The following is a 6,235-nucleotide window of genomic DNA, read 5'->3' on the forward strand; positions in this document are numbered from 1 at the left end:
AATGGCGTGAACCCAGGAGGCAGAGCTTGCAGTGAGCCAAGATTGCACCACTGCACTCCAGCCTGGGAGACACAGCAAGACTCGGTCTCAAAAAAAAATAAAAAATAAAAATAAAAGAGCACTTCCCATTTTTTTATTTTAGTTATCCTAGGGGGATGTTACATTTAAAGAATTTGACTCGTTGGACACACTTAGATTAACAAACTGCAGTCTAACAAAAAAAGATAACCTTCTACTTACAGGAAAAATAATACACATCTTGCAAGTCCTTAGAAATGTATTAATAAACACAAAAGAGAAGTTACAATTAAAAGCCAAAGTACAAGAAGTCTGATGGTCTTATTTAATTTGTTGAAACATTGAAACCTCAGCTTTAGCAGTGTTCTAGGTACCCGCTTCAGTTACATGAATTTCTAAAACTACCTTTGAATGATTTCAGGGGCAAATATAATTTCTGTATAAGGTTATAAATACAAACACCCATTTCAGGCAAGGAAAGTGGGCGGAAGTACATCAACCTAGTACCATCTCAGCAGGAAAAGATTCATCTTTTTTAAAAGATTTCAAGAAGGCTGAGCACGGTGGCTCACTCCTTTGGGAGGCTGAGGCAAGTGGATCAAGAGGTCAGGAGTTCAAGACCAGCCTGGCCAACATGGTGAAACCCTGTCTCTACTAAAAATATAAAAAAAATTAGCTGCGAGTGGTGGTGGGCGCCAGTAATCCCAGTTACTTGGGAGGCAGAGAATTGCTTGAACCCGGGAGGCAGAGGTTGCAGTGAGCCAAGATCCTGCCACTGCACTCCAGTCTGGGCGACAAGAGACTCTGTCTCAAACAAAACAAAACAAAAAAAGATTCCAGGAAATCTTTCTTCTACCTTTGGTTTTCCCAAATCAAAGCTATCTAAATGGAAGTTTCTCAATGTGTGAAACAAAGATAAGCCCAAATATGCATATGCTTTATAGACAATTTGAATTTCCATTAAAAAGCACAAAAATAATTTTAGAAATTCACATAGCCTATGTCAAACATAACATAGTCAAAGCCTTAATTTCTGCATCTGCAAATCTCTGTATTTTTTGGTACAAGCAAGCAGGGGCAGGCAGAAAGAATATCTACAGGATTTATGATCAACTTTGAGGATCACCGGTCTAAACCTAAATAATACTCCAGTTTATTAAACTCAAAGAACTCACAACTCATTTATTTTTCAGGTTGGATAGTCTTTATTCAGCAGGATGAGCATACCTAAAAAGGTAACACATCAATCAGACCAGAAGTGTATATAACCAATGTACATTTTAATGAAAACTAATATTCCAAATATTACCCATACTAAACATTTTTGAAACCAAGAGTTTAGTGCTGATTATAGGTGACAAACTTCTGTTGGCATTTACTATCTAAACAAAATCAAAACACTTCAATGACTCTCCAGAGAATAAATCAATACGAACAGTTCTATGGCAGTCAAAAGCATCCACAATTTGCCTTCAACCCACCTTCTCCAGTCTTATCTCCAATCCCGCCCTTACATTAACACTCCCTATACACACATTTTCCCATTTTGCTTTTGTTTTTCCCTTCACTTGGGAGGGGACCTTTCCTACTCACGTCAATTTTCATTAGTTAAAAATCCTATCCATGCTTTAAGGCGCACCTCAAATACCACCTCCTCCACGGAAATTTCTTTCCCTTAAGACACACGTCATACCCTCCATTAGATACGGCAAATATGAAACGTATTTCTTCTTTTACACCTTAGTCAGTCAGTTGTGCTTCCTCTTAAATGCCCAGCACAGATTATACAGATAAATATATAAAGTAATAAAAAGGTAGGATAAAAAATTTAGTTCATATATTTGTAACTGGAAAATCTCAATTCCTGAAGGCACCAGGAGTGAATATCCCAAGGAGGTGATTTCTCAGACTAAGGCGTCTTTTCCACCATGAAGAGACTGAGTTAAGCAATGAATAATACTGAAACCTGTCTTACAAGAAAAGCTTATCAGCATTTGATCCATTATCAGCATTTGATCCAGAAACAATAAGGCTGAGGGAGAATCTGAATGGCACATGTGCATGATTTATAAAAGCAAGGAGTTGTACAGATGGGATGAAGACAGAAAAAAAGCACATTCGGGTTATGAGAAGTCTGAATTTGTACAGTAATTAAAGTAATGACTTTTCAGACTGAGATCCCAGAGAAAGGAGTTTTACATGCAGAGTCACTACACTCTCATAAAAATACATGTATAGAAACAAGTTTTACAGAGAAGCTTCCCATGGCTAGCAGTACTCTGATACTTTCAATTCTTTTTTTTTTAATGTTACAATCCACTAAATTTATTACACACTTCACTAATGGATCAAAATCTGCTCTGAAAAATACTGAACTCTAGACACCAAAAAGTATGCCAAGTTTCAAGTTTCATTCTGCAATTAGTCTCCTAATCCATTTCTTCGTCTACCTCACTGCCACTGCATGTAAGTTTCTTGATCTACCTCACTGCCACTGAATGTAAGTTTTTACATAAAATCACATACAGTATTTATAACAAATCAATTAAGTCCTAATACACAGAAACTTCTATTTCTGCCAATCAGATCTATCTGCAACCTTTACTTCTTAAGAAGTGTAACTGTTAGCAAGACCTCAAGACAGACCATTGCACAGCCCATGTGAACTGTCCTACATCTAAGGGATGGTAATGCAGACACCCAGCTCAGATATCCTGTCCAATGTCTGAAATGCCATGTGCTTCATTCAACAAGTACTAAGCTGTACAGGGTCATCCTAATTGCAGTGACAGCAAAGCAGTATAAACACATTTACTATGACAGCCAGTAGCAGACAGGTCTGTTAGAGAAGGAAAAGCAGAAAAGTTGGAAGACTTTCAAAAGTTTGAAGACAAACAGCAGCATCGGTTCCTAGGTGGCCGAGCCACTGTACTGTGTGGCTTTGGTAGAGAATATAATTAACATTTCTGCCTCAGTTTACACACATAAACTTGAGGAACTCTTAAAAATAGCATCCATCGGCCGGGCGCGGTGGCTCAAGCCTGTAATCCCAGCACTTTGGGAGGCCGAGACGGGTGGATCACGAGGTCACGAGATCGAGACCATCCTGGCTAACACAGTGAAACCCCGTCTCTACTAAAAAATACAAAAAAAACTAGCCGGGCAAGGTGGCAGGCGCCTGTAGTCCCAGCTACTCGGGAGGCTGAGGCAGGAGAATGGCGTGAACCCGGGAGGCGGAGCTTGCAGCGAGCTGAGATCCGGCCACTGCACTCCAGCCTGGGCGACAGAGCAAGACTCCGTCTCCAAAAAAAAAAAATAGCATCCATCTAGATAGAGTCCATCCACTTGTATTTTTGCACTTTCCTATTTTCTTGTCCTCATTAAAGGTCCTCTTACTCCTGGCTCCAAAGACCAAATGGAGTGCCCAGCTACATAACATACGAAAACCCTCTAAAAACTATTGTGGCATGAATGCAAAGTACTGTAATCATTCTGTGACCAACAAGAGGTGAGAATCTAATTGTTCTAAACACTCGTGAACCACAAACTTAACCCCTGTTACCCAAGAAACCCAACACTAACTATCTTTCTCCATTGATGAGTTATCATCATCACACTTTGTCCTTGGGTAGCAAACTGACAATTACTAAACCAAAGGTAGACTACTTTTCTTACAAAATGATTTACCATATTAAATGCCATATTAAATGGTAAAATGAGCCCAGATTCATTCAATAATAACATTAAGCCACTTATTACATGCTAGGCCATGCTACACCAGTCACATACACTGTCTAATTTGATCCTGAGGATCCTAAAAGGTGGGTGACGTTACTTCTATTTCAAATTTGAGAGTACTATATGTCATCATATACCAGGACCTTAACAAAATGCTGGAAAGTGGGTTCAGAGTATACCCTTTCCATGCCTCATACACTAAGCCTCAAAGATATAAAATAAAAGGAACGGTTTAATAAGATGAGAGCACCTTAACATGTGCCTTTTTTTCCAAGATAACACATACGACTTTTTAATTTTATACTGTAATACATGTGCAAGTTTGTTTTAATACAAGAAAACTGCCTCTCCTTAGTTTTTAAGTCAAACTGATGCTCCAAGAGGACACACCCTCAAAGTAGGGAATGTCTCTACATTCCTTCCAGCTCTCTCAGTTCTGTGACTCAAGACTGAAGAGTAACAAAATTAGGGCACTGGACCAGGAGTTCAGGGCACCTTGACTCCAGAGGCCACACTCCTTTATTGATTATTAAGACTTGGGTCAAGTCATTCACCTTTCTTAGCTCTGATTTTCAATCTTTTTTTTTAAACGCAGTAATTTCAGGGGATTCCATAGTCATGTGGTTAAAAGGAGAGAGTTCAGGTAAAACGACGCTGGAATCTAAAAAAAAAAAATTTGTTTAATGTAGCTCAACTCTCATTTGTCAATGAGGTCCTCAAAATTAAAACAACTTGCTCAATATGACTAAACAAGTTTTGAGTCTTGGTTATGAACTCAAATCCAGTTATTTTTCTAATTTACCATAGTGTTGCACATAATCCAAAATTATGACTTTTAATATGAGATTAGGAAACTTCTCTTGGGCATACAATGCAACTGAAAGTCAAGAGAAAAGCAAAGTGGGTGACATTTTTTCCAACCTAATATTAACTATTTTTGGCAGATAATCAAGAACTGGGCTCTCAAGGACCTGAGTTTTAATCCTGGTTCCATTTTTTACTTTATTCAAGTTGCTTAGTTTCCCAGAGTTTCTGTTTCTTCCCCCTAAACAAGGCAGAAAGTTCTTTCCTTATCAACATTTCAGGACTAACCATACAAATATCAGACATTAATAATACTTAACACTTAAAGCACTTACCTGTCAAGAACTATTCTAAGTGTTCTCTGCATTATTAAATATATTAATCTTCACAACCACTCTATGAAGTAGGTATTATTATCCTCATTTTATAAATGAGGAACCAGAGGCGCAATTACTACTATGAAGCAGAGGCTGGAATCAAATGTAGACAGTATAGCTAGCTCGGGTCCATGCACCTACCTAACCACTGCTCCGTATTTCTCTCAGCATTAGTACTACTATCACTTTACAGGACTGTTAAAATACAAGCACAGAAAACTTTGAAAACAAAAGATAAGCAGAGCACTGTAATTTTAACAACAAAAACTGATTTTTTTAAGTTTTGTGTTTGACTTATAAGCCCTAATAGGTTTATTTTATGAATCAACAAACTATGAAAACGTAGCTTAAAATATGAAAAATATCTGAACATACCCAAAGCATAGCAACTTAGATGTATCCCTTCTCCCAACCCAAAAATTTAGCAGGCTTCCCAGGTCGTCAAAGAGAGTAAGATCTATCCTAAATACGAGCTTTTGCAGTTCTCCATACTGAAACAGCTCACACCACACACCTCAGGATACCTGATGCTTCCAAATCACTTTGCAGTGATTCGGTTTGGCTACTCTATGAATGCAATAACCACGTGCGTGCTGAGTTAAGAGAGATGGAGCTGAGTGACTCAACTGTGAATGGCATTTACCTGACACGGGTCCCTAACAATGAAAAGCTTTGCCTAACTCGGCAGTTTTCCATCTAAGGGTAACTTCATCTGGCCTCATAAAACATTCACTAAATCAAGCTACTACTTCACTTTACTTCCACATCCTAACACAGACTTCAGATTGGGATGGGTGGGGAGTGGTGTGATGGGCTTGAAAGCGGGGCGGGAGGGGCGAGCAGATGTTAAAATTAAAAAGCTGCGAGTTCAAAAAGCTGAGAATCCAGAAGTGCCTGGGAAAGGCAAAAGTTAAGAGTTGAGAGTCCCACGACCTGGATGTGGACAAGAACACGTGGTGAGCCGGCACCCAAAGGGGGGGGCAGGAGGGGGAAGGTCCGGAAGCAAGTACAGACTAGTCCACACCAACTGCCCAGGGCAAAACCGATGAGCTGGATCAGAGACAGAGGAAAGTTAGATAGTCCCAAGATGGGGCTCTATCAAAAACCAGGACTCTGATGAGCAAGGTCCGGCACAAACAAGCAGCCCCAGGGGGACCAGGAGACTTGGCGAACATGGCTGCCCGTCAAGAGTGGGGCCCAGGCCGCACAGAGCCAGCCGGCAGGGCTCGGATACGCGACCGGCCGAGTCGAGTTGCGCCCTCCCTCACTGCCCTCGCGGCAGGCCGCACGCGGGGCTG

General features: G+C 40.1%; 1 protein-coding gene across 1 annotated transcript in view; it reads right to left on the bottom strand.

The window, feature by feature from the left end:
• WDR43 (WD repeat domain 43) overlaps window positions 1-6,235 on the bottom strand; it is a 58,437-nt gene that overhangs the window by 51,775 nt on the left and 427 nt on the right. The gene's annotated exons all lie outside the window — the stretch shown is intronic.

Source organism: Colobus angolensis, unplaced genomic scaffold (genome assembly GCF_000951035.1).
Source record: "Colobus angolensis palliatus isolate OR3802 unplaced genomic scaffold, Cang.pa_1.0 Scaffold413, whole genome shotgun sequence".
NCBI classification, from domain to species: domain Eukaryota; kingdom Metazoa; phylum Chordata; class Mammalia; order Primates; family Cercopithecidae; genus Colobus; species Colobus angolensis.